Source organism: Ambystoma mexicanum, chromosome 2q (assembly GCF_040938575.1).
Source record: "Ambystoma mexicanum isolate Mex_15411 chromosome 2q, UKY_AmexF1_1, whole genome shotgun sequence".
Lineage (NCBI taxonomy): Eukaryota > Metazoa > Chordata > Amphibia > Caudata > Ambystomatidae > Ambystoma > Ambystoma mexicanum.
Genome location: NC_090924.1, coordinates 427,758,454 through 427,775,703, shown reverse-complemented (window position 1 = coordinate 427,775,703; position 17,250 = coordinate 427,758,454). Strand labels below are relative to the sequence as shown.

Genomic DNA, 17,250 nt, shown 5'->3' with positions numbered 1-17,250 from the left:
ACATGCCACTTGAAGACAGTTCACAGATGAGGTTGCAAGTGCATGATGCTGAGGGAAGGATGCCTGAAGGCAGAGCAGTCAGAGACAAAGGGAATTGTTATGCCTGAACACTAGACTATCTCTCAGGCAACTGTGACATCCTGTAGGCGATGTATGCTACAAGGTTTTTCCTAGACCTTATGTTTAGGGTTCAGTTTTTCTAAAGTCCCACCGAGACTTCATAAAAAACATTTGAGGCAGTACATAAGCTCCACTCTTAGTATAAGGTTGTACCGCCTGAGAAGGGAGTAGTTTCTTACCTGTAACTCCATTTCTCCAGCGTTAGCATCTTTCATGGATTCACATGCTTAGAATATACCCCGTCGTCAGACTGGGAACCCTCGGTACACATGTTTATGCACATATCTTGCCCATTGCATTTCGGGGAGGCTGGTGGGCGCATGTGAATCCATGAAAGATACCAACGCTGGAGAAATGGAGTTACAGGTAAGAAACTACTCCCTTCTCCAGCATTGGATCTTTCATGGATTCACATGCTTAGAATAGATTGTATAGCAGTATCCTAGAAGAAGGAGGTGAGAATGCAATGCAACATACATCACAAAACCACTCCCAGTCCATGTACGTAGGCAGCAACATATTTTCTGATATAAACATATTCATAATACATAATTATATATATATATATATATATATATTTACTTAAAATCGACACATCAAGGAAAAACAAACATAGGCAAAGTAAGAGACAACAGCTTCACCATATTTGGCTTACCTCATTGAAAAAGATGGCGCAGCACTGCCCTTCCCATCTGTACTTCATCCGCATGCTGCCTTTCCAGGCAGTAATGGCGTGTGAACGTGTGTGGGACTGACCATGCCGCCGCCTGGCAGATGTCTGTCAGAGGAATTCCTGCCCATAGCGCCGCGGAGGAGGCTGTCGATCTCATGGAATGGGCTCTAGGGTGCCCTTGTAGGGGCCTCCCGGCCTTGGAGTGACTAAAAGCAATCGCTGACGAGACCCATCGAGCCAGTCCTTGCTTGGAAATTGCCCTTCCTCTCGTCGACGGACCATATGCGATATACAGCTGTCTGGTAGTTCTGAGTTCTTGCGTTCTTTGCAGATAAAACTTTAACGCCCTTTTCACATCAAGAGTATGAAGAGCCTTTTCCGCCGTCGACGACGGGGTCGCAAAGAAAGTAGGGAGGACAATGGTCGAGTGTTTGTGATAGACCGTCGGCACTTTCGGGATGAAAGTAGGATTAGTTGATAGTATCACTTTGTCCTTAAAGAATCTCATATATGGAGGGTCTTTGACTAATGCCTGTAATTCCGACATTCTTCTAGCTGACGTAATGGCAATTAAGAAAGCCAGCTTCCACGATAGGAACTGCATGGATGAAGAGGACATTGGCTCGAAAGGGGGCTTCATTAAGGCCGCCAACACCACATTTAGACTCCACGATGGTGGGAACCGCTTCGTAGGGGGAAAAGTTCTAAAGAGACCCCTCATGAAATGTTTCACCAGTCTGTCGCTGAATAACGGTGAGGACTGTCTCCTCCTCGTGAACCTTGAGATGGCCGCCAGGTGCACCTTGATGGATGACGAGGATAGCCCACTCTCTGCTAGGTGAAGAAGATACAGTAAAATTTGTTGTGGAGTTACTTCCAAAGGCCGTATTTCGTGCTGCGTTTGACACCACATACAGAACCTTCGCCACTTGTATATGTATGACTTGTTAGTCGAAGGAGCCCTAGCCGCCTGCAGAATTCTCCGGCAATCCAACGAGACTTTCAAATTGCCAAATTCTGAAAAGTCAGGAGCCAGGCAGTCAGGTTGAGGCTGTCCGGATTGTGATGCCACACCGTTCCCTTGTCCCTGGACAGGAGATTCGGCACTTTCTGGAAAGCTATCGGCTGTTCCAACGACAGATGTAGGAGGTCGGAAAACCACGGTTGTCTCGGCCAATACGGTGCCACTAGAATGACCCTGCATTTCTATCTGCGAATCCACTGTATTGTCCTCCGTATAAGGGGGAACGGAGGGAAGGCGTACAGGAACTTGTCTGTCCACGGAAATGAGAACGCTTCCCCTAGGGATCCTTTCTGAGGCCATCTGCTCGCGAACTGCTCGCATTTCCTGTTTTCTTTCGTTGCGAAGAGATCGACTGAGGGGTGACCCCACCTTTCGAAGATTTTTTGCAGCTGAATGGTGTCCATCTCCCACTCGTGTATCTGAGCCATGCTCCTGCTCAGGGAATCCGCTTGTACGTTCTTCACTCCTGGAAGATGGTGAGCCACTATAGATATGTTGTATTTCAAAGCCCAATGCCATACCTTTGGAGCCTCCACAGAAAGGGTCCTGGATCTCGTGCCGCCTTGTTTTATCAAGTAGAACATGGCTGTCGTGTTGTCTGTCAGCACTCTTACTCTCGACCCCTTGATATGTGGGAGGAATGATTTCAAGGCCCATCTCACTGCCCTCAGTTCCAACACATTGATATGCAGGCGTGATTCGGTCGGAGACCATCTGCCCTGTGTTTGGTGGTTGTCCATGTGTGCTCCCCAGCCCGTCAGGGATGCGTCCGTGATGATGGTATTCTGAAGTTCTGGTTCTTGTAGAGGAACCCCTCTGTCCAGGTTGTGAACGCTTTTCCACCACTGGAGGGCTCGGATGATACCGTCGTCGTCGATGGTTATCCTGTCTGACCACCAGCCCGTGGCCTGCTTCCATCTGTCCGCCAGGAACTCCTGTAGAGGCCTCATGAACAATCGACAGTTGGCTACTAAGTGGATGCAAGAAGCCATGGAATCTAGGATCGCCACATACTTCCTCACTGAAAGTGTGCCATGTAAGCGAAGTTGACTCGTCAGTTGATTGATCTTTGACATTCTGTCTAGGGAAGGTTTCACTATTCCCGACTGGGTTTCGAATTGAGCTCCCAAGAACTTTAAGAGAGGACTTTTCGAAGTTCACTGCGAACCACAGTCGTTGCAGAAGCTGTAAGGTGGCCTGTACGCTGTCGTTGGTCGACGCCGAGGAGGATCCCCTCACAAGCCAGTCGTCGAGGTACGGGTATACATGATGCCCTTTCTTTCGCAGCCAGGCTGCCACGGGTGCCAAACATTTTGTGAACGTTCTTGGGGAGGATTTGAGACCAAACGGGAGCACTGCGAATTGGTAGTGTGTCTGACCTACCATGAACCTCAGAAACTTCCTGTGTTTTTGACACATAGGAATATGGAAGTACGCGTCCTGTAGATCTAGAGACGCCAAAAAATCCCCCACTTGGACAGACTTGATCACTTCTTGCAGTGTAAGCATTTTGAATTTTCGACTCTGTAAGGTCTTGTTGAGGTCGCGCAGGTCGAGAATGGGACGCCATTTTCCGTTCGGCTTTTTTACCACAAAACACTGCGAGTATACCCCTTGGCCTTTCTGCGATGCAGGGACTAACTCTATGGCACCTTTTTGTAACATAAGTGCTACTTCCTGCAGCAAAATGTTCAGATGTGGTTGGGGTAGATGTATCGGTGGACATTTTGGAGGTTTGCATTTGAATAGTAGAGAATGTCCGTACCTCACTGTGTCCAAAACCCACTGATCTGTTGTGAATTTTTTTCCCATTCTTTGACGCAGCTTGACACTCTTCCTCCCAGAACGGTGCGCTTCCCCTCATTGCTGGTCTTTCTGTTTGTTCGTCGACGACGAATAAGTCGGTCGTCTCTTGGATGACTGGAAGTTTCTGCGCCGGCTTGAGTTTTGAGAGGCGCGCCTATATCCTTGGGAAGGGTATGCCGATCTGCCAAAGGATCTATCACTGGTTGCAGAAAATCTTGAGTTGCCAGATGCTCCTCTAAAGGGACGAAAGGAACGAAAGTGTTTACCACTCTGAAGAGAACCCAACGAACGTGCCGTATCCGAGTCCTCCTTCATCCCCTTCAAGGCCTCGTCCACCTTTTCTCCGAAAAGAAGATCACCTTCGAAGGGCATGTCCAATACTTTATACTGCACCTCGGGCCTGAAGTTGGTGCACTTAAGCCAAGCCTGGCGTCTTAGAACAACTCCGTTGTTTATCTGCTTAAAGCCCGAATCTGCCAGGTCCACCGCTATGTTAATAGCATGGTTCGACACCTCTTCGCCTTCTCGTACCAGAGACATCGCCGTTCTTCCATGTTCCTCCGGGAGGTGGTCCAGAATAGGGGCTAGCCTGTGCCACATCTCCCTGTCGTACCTGGCCACAATAGCAAAGAGAGTTGGCTGCTTTCACAGTTGCAGCACCCACGGAAAGAACCTTCTTACCAAACACGTCCTGGCGCCTTGCCTCATTATCCGGAGGGGTAGAGCATTTATGTTGGGCCTTCGCTTTCCTCGTCGCTGCCGCCGACACCACTGAATCAGGTGTAGGTTGGGCCGAGAGACACTTCGGGGTAGAGTCTGGCACTTTAAATTTCTTTTCAATGCAGCCTTTGACGGCCGGTTCAGAAAACGGGTGACGCATGGTTTGAACACCACCTTTCCAGACATGATCTAAAATGGGTATCGAGAATATTGAACGTCTATTCTTACCCATATGGTCGAAAAGAAAGCAGTCCTTTTTCTCCTCCTGCTGGACCAGGCCAAACTCCTTGCACGCCTTTTCCATCATTGAATGAAAAGCGCCAATATCATCCGGTGGCGACGGGTGAGTGGGGCTCTTTGGTGTTTCCAGTTCCACATCCGAAACCCAGGATGGATCCCTAGATGGAGACAGGGAGATATCCGATGCTGACCCACGGTCAGATAAAGAGTCTGAAAGCTCACCCTCCTCCTGGACTACTGGAGTCACCGGAACTCCTATCGTTCTGGTTGGACAGTGTGACCGGCCGGGCTCGTCGACGCGGGGGGGGGTGGGGGGGGGTGGGGGGTGAGGTCGACGGTACAGGTGGAAGCCTTTCATCCAGCGATTTCAGCAGCGAGTGTAAGGAGGACAGGACCTCCATGGACAGGGCCGATTGAGAGCTTGGAAGTTGGGTAAAGACCTGAGAGCTGGTTGCTCCTGATGGCGACTTGGCTCGCAGGCCAAGGTCCTCCGGGCCCGCAATCCTGAAACCGTCGTCTTCTTTCGAGGAAATCGACACTGCCTGTTCCTGCAGCAATGTGTCCGGCAACCCCAGATCAAAAACTTCTGGTCTCCAGGCCAGAACTTCGGTCGACGAGGACATTGTCACCGTCGTCGTCAATGGGTTGATGACGGGGGAAACCAACTGCGTCAGCGGCAGTGAGGACACTGACTGCTTCATCGTCGTCAACGGTGGGCCTGCAGGTGGCTTAGGTGGTCCCGCCTTAACAGCGCTCTCCCTGCGTTTATCCGATTCTCTACTCGTGGCAGATCTATGAGGAGCGCCCGAGGAGGATTTTGGCCTTTCCTTTCCTTGTTTTTTCTACGAAGATGATGATGATGTCTTTTTTGAAGATTCTTTAGAAGAGTCCTTGGAAGAGTGGCTTCGTGGAACATCTTTTTCCACCGGTCGAGTCTTCTTCGCCGGTGGTTCCGACGAGGTTGAGGGCGAGGGGCTCCCGATGTTTTTGTCGAGGCCACGCTGCGCACAGAGCCAACCTCCGACTGAGGGTATGCTCCCGCCCTGTCATTTAACCACGATACCAGCCGCCGGCTCCGATCTTTCAGGGTTTTCTGGGAAAAACCTTTACATATTTCACACTGGTCTGCCGAATGGTGAGGGTGGAGGCAATAAATACAATCGAGATGGCCGTCCCCCTCGTAAACCTTCTTCAATCCGCACGTAGCACACGGGCGAAAGAGAGGTTTTCCCGACATTCTGATAAAACCAATAACCTCACAGAAGCTCGTGCGAGTAATTTCAACGATAGCCTAGAAAGTAGAGACTACGCGAGGAGATCCCACTATCTTTGGAGACGGTTGAAATCTGACGGGTCCCGCGGGGGCGGGGCTTTTATACCATTACGTCCTACGGGGCATGCATGGACGGCCCCGGAGAGGACGTGGATGTGGATAGGATACACAAGTGTCGGAAGTTTTTTCTTATAGGAAACGACTATATATGTGTACCGAGGGTTCCCAGTCTGACGACGGGGAATATTCTAAGCATGTGAATCCATGAAAGATCCAATGCTGGAGAATGTGGGTTTCATGGACAGAGCAGCCAGGCTCATTTTAGTAGGGAGCGAAGGGTGTAGCTTGGGTACAAAGAAATTGTAGCATACATATGGTCCAAAGTAACACTATGCATTGTAAACCCAACGGGTGTAGATAAATACAAGTAGGCTAAGATAAATCTTAGTTAATTAAGTAGTATAACATCAGATAGACACAATTAAAAAAAACCAATTCAAAACCTACAGTATGCAGACCAAGGTATAACCTTATTTAGAGGAGGAAGGAGCAAGTCAAGGTGAGTCAAACCTAAGGTTAAGGATAGTAATATACTATTCTTGGGGCATAAGACCAGGTTAAATATACTTTTAGAATACAATCAGTTTTTCAAGGGTAGTAGACCCTGTCGGTAATGCATTGACACTCAGTTATGAAATGACATAATAAACCAACCCCGTTACAGAGCTAGTAAAACATCTACTACTTTCTGGAGGGGCCTCAAGCTACTCAATGATTAGTATGAACACTCAACTATTTTAGAATTCATGAAGCAAATCAGAGAAAGCAAAACCCTATTACACTTTAGGAAAGACACAATGCATTTCCAGGTTAGTAATTGAACTTTTTGCATATAACTATCTACTACCTAAGAGCTAGTTAAACCAGTATAGTTTTAAGAAGTGTATAATAGTTTCTAAGGTAAGTAAGAACTTTAGGAAACTATTTTAGAAGAGCACCAAAGCAATTCAGGTAAGGACAACTCATGGTTACAAGTTTAGAAGAGCAGCAGCTATTAAAGGCGAGTAAGGCCAATGCGCGAAGTCCGAATTCAGCTGAAACGTTGGTAGATTCCTGCTGGGCCTCCAGAGGCATGATTACCTACAGCTCACATTTTCCCTTAAGAAAAGCCTAACTGCGTTGCCACTCTACCAAGGTCTCTGCGTAGAAGAACAAGTTACTTTCTTACCTGGTAACGTTATTTCGATGGGATGGTCCGACGACGTATTCCATATCTATGACATGTAATCACCACAGCTGTGCTGCTTCGGAAACTTTTTTCGGCGTCTGCGTCCTGCGTCGATGCGCCGTCGTCGAGGACCTCCTCCGACGTCCGGCGTCATCCGATGTGATAAGTAGGACGCACGACGCCCGTAGCCTCAGTTGTAGTTTTTTCCCCCAGAACGTGTGACAGTCAACTGCCAGTCAGACACAAAGCCTTGCGGAACGTAAGCTGCAATCGCAAAAGAAATTCTGCAGCGGGGAAGGCAGGGCGGGAGGGATACGGAATACGTCGTCGGACCATCCCATCGAAAGAAGGTTACCAGGTAAGAAAGTAACTTGTTCTTCGAGGGGATTGGGTCCTCCAACGTATTCCATATCTATGACAGACTCCCAAAGCAGTACCAACGTATGGAGGTGGGAAAACAATTTAGAATCAAAATTTAGAATAGCCAATCAAATAGCAGAGCAAAGGACCGCCTTGCCAAAGGCCAGATCCTGTCCTCGGATGGAATCGAGGGAATAGTGTCGTACATATGTATGTACTGAAGCCCAAGTGGCTGCATCACAGATGTTGCGAATAGGAACACCCCTCTGCAGGGCAGTAGATGCAGCCATACCCCTGGTAGAATGGGCCCACAAGCCAGCAGGTGGGTCCCTACCCGCCAAGCGGTAACACTCCGAGATGGCCAAAAATAATCCAGCGAGACAAAGTCTGTTTCGTCACAGCTTGCCCCAAACGCTTTCCAGCGTAACCAATAAAGAGTTGATCGTCCACTCTGACCCGGGACATGCGTGAAACATAAAAGCTTAAAGCTCTCCTAGGATCAAGCCTATGGAGCCTCTCCTCTTCCTTACCAGGATGCGGAGGAGGATAGAATGCCGGAAGAACAACCTTCTGGGCCAAATGAAATTCCGTCACTACCTTCGGAAGAAAAGAAGGACGAACTCTAAGGACAACCCTGTCCTTGTGAAATACAGTGAAGGGTGGCTTAACTGAAAGTGTCTGTAACTCACTCACTCTGCGAGCGGAAGTAACCGCAACTAAAAACACAGTTTTCAGAGTTAACAGCCTCAAAGGGCAAGAATGTAAAGGCTCAAACGGAGCACCCATAAGAAACTTAAGAACAAGGTTTAAATCCCAACCGGGCACCTGGAAAGGTGACGGAGGGAACACATTAGTGAGCCCTTTCAGAAACTGTGAAATTAAAGGGATTTTAAAGTAAGAACAATCTTCAGACGAGCGATTAAAGATGGACAGCGCCGCCAGGTAACCTTTAATGGTACCCACTTGCAAGCTCCTGTGGGCCAAAGAAGGCAAAAAGGACAGAACCATGGGGATGTCACATGCAAAAGGATCCACATTCTGAACTCTGCACCAGTCGCAGAACTTACGGCAACGGTACAGAGACTTTGTTGCTGGCCTTCGGACCGAAAGCAACACCTCTATCACGGTCTTCAGGGAGGTCCCAATCCTTATACCTCAACCTTTCAGAAGCCAAGCGTGAAGGTTGAGGGATCTGACCTCTGGATGGAGAACCTGACCCCCCTCCCGTGAGAGCAGATCGTCTCGGTAGGGAAGACGACGTGGATGGCAGATGGACAAGTCGAGAAGGTCTGGGTACCACGTCCTCCGAGCCCACGCCGGGGCAATGAGGATCATCCGGGAACTGAACTTCCATAACCTCCGCAGCACTTGCGGGATGACGGGGACTGGAGGAAACGCGTACAGCAGCGGGAATGACCATTCCACCACAAACGCGTCTCCTAAGGCTCCTTTTGGAGGAAATTCCCGCGAGCAAAACCTTTCGCACTTCCCGTTGACACTGGAGGCGAAGAGATCCACTTGAGGGGTCCCCCAAAGGGCGAAGATCTATAGGAGAATCTCCTGAGCCAACTCCCACTCGTGAGAGATCGCGCTCTGCCTGCTCAGAGCGTCCGCCGTCATGTTTTCGTCTCCGGCCAGATGAACTGCCGAGATAGAAACTTCCTGCTGGATGGCCCAGAACTCGAGCTGCATCGCCTCCCTGCACAGAGGAAGTGACCCTGCCCCCCCCTTTTTGTTGAGGTAGTGCATGGCCACTGTGTTGTCTGTCAGGATCAGGACACTCTTTCCTCGCACAGTCGGCAGAATAGCCTTCAGGGCTAGCCTGACGGCCCTCAGCTCCAACAGATTGATATGGAGTCTGGACTCCGACGGAGACCAACGACCGCTGACTGTCAGCCCGTTGGCATGAGCTCCCCATCCCGTGAGGGATACATCCGTCACGATCGTCACCTCCGGCCAGGGAAGCCAAAATGGAGCCCACTTCATCAAGTCGCCTTTGACGGCCCACCACAGAAGGTCCCGGGCGACCAAGGGCGGCACCCGAACCGGGTCCGACATCCTGCCGGAGGACTGCGACCATTGCGTCTTGAGTGCCCACTGCAAAGATCTCATCCGCAGGCGAGCCTCTGGCACCAGAAGAATGCAGGATGCCATGAGGCCGAGCAACCTCAAGAACTCGAACGCTGGGAGCGTCTGGGCATGCTGAAACTTGCGCACCATCTGCTGAATGTGAAGAGCCCTCACCTGGGGAAGAAAACACTGCCCCAGGGAAGTGTCAAGCACTGCTCCGATGTACTGGAGCCGCTGTGTTGGCGTCAAATGGGACTTCTTTAAATTGAGGGAGAAGCCCAGCCTGTGAAGGGAGTGGCAGGTGACGGACAGATGATCCAGGACTTGCTCGGGAGAGCTCCCCCTGATCAACCAATCGTCCAGGTAGGGGTAGACGTGAATCCCCCCTTGCCTGAGATGCGCTCCCACCACCACCATGAGCTTGGTGAAAACCCTCGGGGCGGAGGTCAATCCGAACGGCAGGACCCGAAACTGAAAGTGCGAGTCGCCAACCGCGAACCTCAGGTACTTCTTGTGCTTGGGATGGATCGGCACATGGAAGTAAGCATCCTTGAGGTCGAGGGACACCAACCAGTCCTGAAGCTGAAGGGCCTGGAGGACTTGAGAGAGAGTAACCATCTTGAACTTGTCCTTCCTGAGGAGTTTGTTCAAACCACGCAAGTCCATGATGGGTCTCAATCCCCCGTCTTTCTTCGAAATCAAAAAATAAGGGGAATACCATCCCTTGTTCCTCTCTGCTACAGGCACCAGTTCTATGGCGCCTTTCTCCAGCAGGGCTTGAATTTCCTGTGCAGGGAGCGGATCCGGACTCTGCAAAGAGAGGTTCCCCGGTGGATTGTCGCGAGGCCTGTGCCGAAAGGGAAGACAGTAGCCGTGGGTTATGATCTCCAGAACCCACACATCTGAAGTAATGGCTTGCCACTCTACAAGATGCTGCACCAGGCTTCCCCCAACCGGCGAACCATGGGACATGGCCTCATGAGTGAGTGGGAGCGGCTGCGGCATTACCTGAGGGCAAAGAGGCAACTGCCCGAGCGGCCTTGGCACCACGGGTACCCTGTCGTCCACCTCTGGTACCCCTGCGTTGGCCTCTTTGACTGCCAGCTCCTCTCGCTTTACTGAAGGACGAGTAATAGCGAAAGGAACCACCCCTCCACTGCTGTCCCCTAGGACATAAAGGCGGAGGTTGGCGAACTGCAGCGCCCAACAACTTCGCTGCAGCTTTTGAGGTCTGCAACCTCTCAAGGCTCTCGTCAGCCTTGCTGCCAAAAAGGTGTTCACCGCCAAAGCGCATGTTGAGGAGGGCGGGACTGCACATCAGGAGCAAACCCCGACTTCCGCAACCACGCAAACCTGTGTATCACGGTGCTCGCCGCCATGGACCTACTGATGCATTCAGCTAAGTCCAAACCCGACTGAACGGACTCACACATGGCATCCTTACCATCCTGGACCATAGCAAGGAAACCATCCCGTTCGTCCCCTTCGGAAATATGTTCAGCCGCTAACGCAACACAGTTCCACAGAGTGTGTGTGAAACGAGACAAGGCACAAATGGAGTTGGCTGCCTGAAGCGCCATACCACCAGAAGAAAACACTTTCTTCGCCCAGCCATCAAAACGTTTGTCGTCCCTATCAGGAGGGATGGTAGGGTACGACGCCTGATTTCCCGGGGCCGTGGCCGCCTGCACCACCAAACTCTCCGGAGTGGGGTGCCTGGTCAAGTAGCAGGGGTCGCTACTGGCTGGATGGTATTTTCGCGACAAGGATCTGCCCACCGCCGGGAGACTCTCCGGAGCAGTCCAAGCCGCCGCCGCCACCCTTCTCTGTAAAGCCATATGGAACGGCAGTACCGGGTCAGTTGGGGGACCAACATCAAGGATGTCCGTTAGATCATCCTGCACAAACTCCCCTGGGGGAGCAGACCATCCCAAGTACTCAGAAACCCTAGCCATAAGGCGCCGGTACGAGGAATCGGCATAAGAGCCAGGCTCAGGCCTACAAAACTCTCCGGAGAGGTGTCGAGTCCACTGGCGGCATGCAGTGACTGCCTCAAATCGTCAAACTGACTATGGCCCGAGACAATTTCATCTGGAACCTGACTAGGAACCAGGCCATCAGAATCCTCATCCGCCTCTGAAATATATTCCAGGTGGCGAAAAGAGGGCACCCGAGAGTGCTTGCTCTTAACCAGAGCCTTCCTAGGGGGTTCCCCTGTGCCACGGGGTACCTCCGACACGAAAGGCGTCGAGCGAATCGGCGCCGACGTCGAGAGAAAAGGCATCGGCGCTGAAAGGATCGGCGTCGACGAAATCGGCATCGACGCCAGATGCAGCGGCGCCAGCATCGGCGGCGTCGACACAGCCCTCGAAGCCAGAGCCCCGAGCGTGTCCTTCGACGACCTGAGCGTCGACGGCTTTGATGACTTCCTCGGAGCCGGAGCCTCGAGTAAGCCTGTCGACGCCCTCGACGCCTCAGACGCCGATGTCTTCCTCGAAGAGCTCACAGGTGCACACGGTCTCGAACGCGTCGAGGACCGGGACCTGGAACGGATACGTCGAGAACGAGTCTCCTTGTCCGAACGGGACCTCTCCCGTGACTCATGCCGACCACTCTTGCGAGCGGTGTCTCTCGATCTCGACCTCTCACGACCGACCCCACTCGGGGGCGCGGAGGGCTTAGTACCCTGCAACTCAAGAATCGCCAGCATTTTCTTCCCGAAGGAAGCCCATTCCTCCGGCGTCGCACGGCTGGTGGGGTAAGCGACGTGCCGGGCAGAGTCCTCCAAAGAGGACCTGGAAGATGACCGGTGTTGGCGCTTCCGAGAATGCCTCGAAGAGGCTGAGGAGTGGCGAGACCGACTCCTAGAAGGAGACCCACAAGACTTCCGACGATGACGCGGAGAGTCACCCCTCGAATCATCCGTCAAAAGCCCAGCAGACCTCGACTTCCGGGGCTTGGACACCCGACCTACCGACAACTTCTTCTTACGTTCGCGTAAGGCTTTGGACGTGAGCGACTGGCAGTCGATACAGTCATCCGTGTTGTGGGCCACCCCGAGGCACCAGAGGCAGGCGTCGTGCGAGTCCGTCACCGACATCTTGGACCCACACTCCCCGCACTTCTTGAAGCCCGGACGCGGGGTCGAAGACGAAGTAGAAGACATCTTCACACGAAGGATTTTCTCAAAAACGAACAGGTTCGAAGAACCGAGAAGAACAGAACTCCAAAGAGTCGAGGCGTTAACCGAGATTCACGAAGCAACACGTTCGCGGAAAAAACAGAACTGAGGCTACGGGCGTCGTGCGTCCTACTTATCACATCGGATGATGTCGGACGTCGGAGGAGGTCCTCGACGACGGCGCATCGACGTAGGATGCAGAAAAAAGTTTCCGAAGCAGCACAGCTGTGGTGATTACATGTCATAGATATGGAATACGTCGGAGGACCCAATCCCCTCGAACAGACTTATACTGTTAGGGAGAATTATCAGAAATGTGCTAATTCTTCTCTACCCTAGAGACCCCCAGCACTTTGCTGGACTCTAGGACTTTTTTTATTTTCAACTTGGAGAGAGCGAGTCCTTTTCCCCACTCTCCTGTATTTCTCTGTGATTTAAACTCGGTTTCTTTTGGTTTTGGAGTCTGTAAAACTCCATAGGCATCATCTTTGCATTGTGACTCATAGCACCTTCAGTGCAGTGGCACAGGGAAGTCTTTAAGATTTCCCAAAGGTTTAAATACCTTCTCTTGGTGAAACTACTGTTTCCAAGAGCAGTGAAGTGAAATTGACTTTACTTACATTTTGTAACTTTATAGACCCAGCACACACTATCTTACCATAAGGTGCTGGAGGGGTTACTTAGTATCCCCTTTGTCTAGTTTCTCATGTAACAATGTTATGTTATCCTTTCTACAATTAATGTCTGGTGGCAGTGGTTTACTTTTAACTACCATTGGGAGTTTTTACAACGGGCTGCGCTTGCAGCTGCAGTAAAGCACCCATGGGTGCCCATTTTGTCAAAATGGCCCCAGTCTTTTTTCGCCATTTCCTGCTGGAAAGGTCCTTCTTGAGATTTACTCTGTGCGCCAATCCAGGTTTGGTCCCTTTGTTGGCTTAGCCTTTGACAAAATTCCAAGTGAAGCACGCCTCTGGCTCCAGTATGTCTGGCAGGGGCAGGAAGTGAGACTGGTGCCCGAAACTCCCTGTGCTTAATCCCATTGGTTACAGGAATGCACCCAGGACAGCCACCCTGCTGTGTGATGGACAGCTAGGCTGGAATGAATGCGAGAAACCTGCATAAAAGGCGAAGCTTTTTGGCTTGTAAGGCAGAGTCGACGACTATCCGAAGGAATCCGAAGAAGAACTTGGAAGAAGTGAAGCTCTGCTGCTGTGCTGACGCTCCAAATTCGTCTCGACTAGAGAAGCCCTGAAAGGATGACTTCTCCCCTTGAGTTGGTGGGACCAATCAACTCCAAAGTGAACTCGTTTGGACATCCTCTCGCAGCTGCCTGTACTTTCACTACTGCTGCTGGAACCGAAGTGCCAGGGAGAGGAACACCAAATGGAGTGAATCACTTTTAAGTCGGACCGGAGTTTGAGGAAGATCCTCCAGACACCCAGTAAGCAGGACTGACCAAGCCGGAGCCACCTCAACAGAGTGCTGGACCCCAGATGCGAGCAAAGTCCAGAGTGGTATTCGAGAATCTGCGGGGGTGCTATTTGCTGAGACGCGAGGAGCTGAAACCGCGAAGTGCCGCTGAACAGAAGTTTGTCCTTTTTTGCCTTCGACCGACCCGTTGTGTTGCATGAGTCCCCAGACGTCCTACCTCTTTGTCCCCACGACTGAGGCCCAGGAACAAAAGGATCTGCAGAGCCACACAGGAACGGAAGCCAGCTGGAACCATTTCCTCTAACCGAAGGTACTATACAGTCTAAGAAAATCTACCTCTTGTTGTTGTAACCTTACTTGATTTCAGTTGAGACTTGTCTTGGTTGCTTCTGTGGACTTGCTTGCATCTTCTACCTCTCAAAGGCCTCCCAGCTTGTGACCCTACATTGATTCTACCTTTTCTACAAAGACTTCTAAAACATTGCGCAAGACTTTTACTTACCTGGAAGAAGTGCTTCAGCTCACCTAGACTTTTGCCCAATTGACATCGGCTGGTCTGGCTCCCTGAAAGAGTCTTCTCTTCTCTGCTTGTGTCGTACCTTCCCTCCAGGAAAGGGTTTGTTTCCTTTGCACCAGGGTGTTCAAAAGTACTTACTTGCTTCAGAATATTTGTGTGATCTCTTGTTTTATTCTGAAATCTCTTTACTTTAACTCATCTCAGTATTGATATAAATGTAATAGTGAAACATTAATGTCCACAGTGTCCTAGCTATTTAAGTCACCTGAGGGTGTAGGAAATGTCTGTGTGCCATCCCAAATGGGTATTTGCTGATTTAGAGAAACAGAGTTTGTATTTTGGAGTGTATTTGTGTGTTACTATTATATAGCCCCTTCTGAAGGTGGTTTATTCAAACTGACTGTTAAATAAATTAATAATTGTTTAGTCAAGAAACCTTGAATATACGTTTTTATTTGGATACTTGTCACTGTGAATCTCTGTGTAACTCCCCTACTGCTCACATTGACCCATCTTAAGATAAGCCTGGCTGCTCAGCCACACTATCAACCTGTGAAGTTCAGACTTATACCAAAGGTTGAGTCCCTATTGCCAGGAGGTCAAGGTTGTTGTAGTGCACCCAAAGGGTACTGCTCCAAATCTTGCCTAACAGTATACTTATAACATTTTCTCGTGTAACTTTATGGTTACAAATGCAATGTATCCAGGATGGAGGGTTGGAAACTGACATTTTTCTACCGTGTTTTTTGCCTTTTTACTTGTGGGCTTTTGCCTTTTACTGCAAACTGGCATAAATAGTACCATTTACTCTAAAATGGCAGCGCCCCGAGATTTTCACCCGTCTTGGCCATGTTGCCCTATGGCCTTCTTCCTGGCCTTCTCGGGTCAAAAATTACCCTATATGGAAAGCCCGTTCCCTGGCAAAGGTCTGTGTGTGGCCGGATGTGGGAACTGGGACTGTCCGGCCCTGGGTGTTTTGCTGGGCAGAAGGTTTGGCCAGTGCCTGTCCATGATTGGATAGCCCCTGGCAGTTTAATGGTGCAGATCCTTACCATTGGTGGGTGTTAGGGAGATTTTCTTTGTGTGCATCGTACCCTCTCTGTACTGAGCCTCCCAGCACTACTGCTGGACTTCTAGACTTGTTGGGATTTTTAATCAGACTCCTGAGGTGAGGGAGACCTTTTTATCACCTCCTGCTTCTCTTTAGTTTTGAAACCACGTGACCCCTTCGTACAAGGATCCAGTGTAAGGATGGCCTCTCTCCCCTTAATCTGTGACCCATGCTTCCTATAGTAGCACCTCCCACGTTATGCAAGTTACACGCCAGGTACTTTCTTTCTGATTCGATTTAAGTGACAACCTAGGACCACTATGCATGTTCCACTGTTGATGTGTAATTGGTTAAATGAGGTGTTCATAACTGTCAAAGGAATAAAATAAAATAAATAAATATAATAAAATAGCTTCTGTACCCGTTTTTCATTTTAGAAGAACAAGTTACTTACCAACTGTAACATTCTTTCGATTGGATGTTCCTACCACGTATTCCTCATCTTAGATATATCCTTACCTTCAGCTTTGCTGCTTCGGAAATTTTTTCTCTTTCCACCAGAGGGCGCTCCACTCGAGGCGACGGCATCGATGTACCTCGCCGGCATCCGTCGAGTGTCGACGTCATCCATAGTATAAATGCCTCGAGCGGGCCCGTTGGCCTCAGTTCTGTTTTTTCGTATCAGAGCCCATGTATTATAAACAAAGGCGTGCCTCTTTTTGACCCAAGCCTTGAAAGAATTTATAGTGTAAACCACGTAAACTGTACTGTGGGGTAGGATGGGAGGGTCGATGAGGAACTTGTTCTTCGAATGGATTGTGTCCTCCCACGTATTCCTCATCTTAGATAGTCTCCCAAAGCAATTTTGTATTGGAGGCGGGAGTACAGATGCCTTTTAGTCATGTACCGAATGTAGTACAGATTTGGCAAATAAACCTTGAGATGTAGTTGAGTCCAAAGCATAATGTTTGATGAAAGTATGCATGGATGACCATGTAGCTGCTGCACAAATATCTTGCACAGGGACACCCCTCTTAAATGCTGTTGAAGTTGCTATGCCCCTAGTTGAATGGGCTCTTAAGCCCTCAGGGGGATCTTTTCCGGCTAGCCTATAACACTCTTTTATGGCTAAAATGATCCATCTTGATAATGTTTGTTTGGTTACGGCTGGTCCCAATTTACGTCCAGTGTATTCCACAAAATGTTGATCACACTGACGTATCTTTGACAATCTTGAGATGTAAAAGCTTAGAGCCCTTCTGGGATCTAGCCTATGCAGTCTTTCTTCTTCCTTACATGTGTGAGGAGGAGGGTAGAACACAGGTAGAATTATTTTCTGTGACAGATGAAAGTCTGAAACTATTTTTGGCAGAAAAGATGGTTTAACTCGAAGGACAACTTTATCTTTATGAAAGATGGTGTGAGGAGGACCACTCGAAAGTGCCTGCAACTCACTTACTCTGCGGGCTGATGTCAATGCAATTAAAAGTATAGTTTTTAATGTAAGAAGCCTTAACGGACAAGAATGTAATGGCTCAAAGGGTGCCATGTCAGAA

General features: G+C 49.9%; 1 protein-coding gene across 3 annotated transcripts in view; it reads right to left on the bottom strand.

Moving 5' to 3' along the window:
* CXXC1 (CXXC finger protein 1) overlaps positions 1-17,250 on the bottom strand; it is a 799,643-nt gene that overhangs the window by 269,740 nt on the left and 512,653 nt on the right. The window lies entirely within an intron of this gene.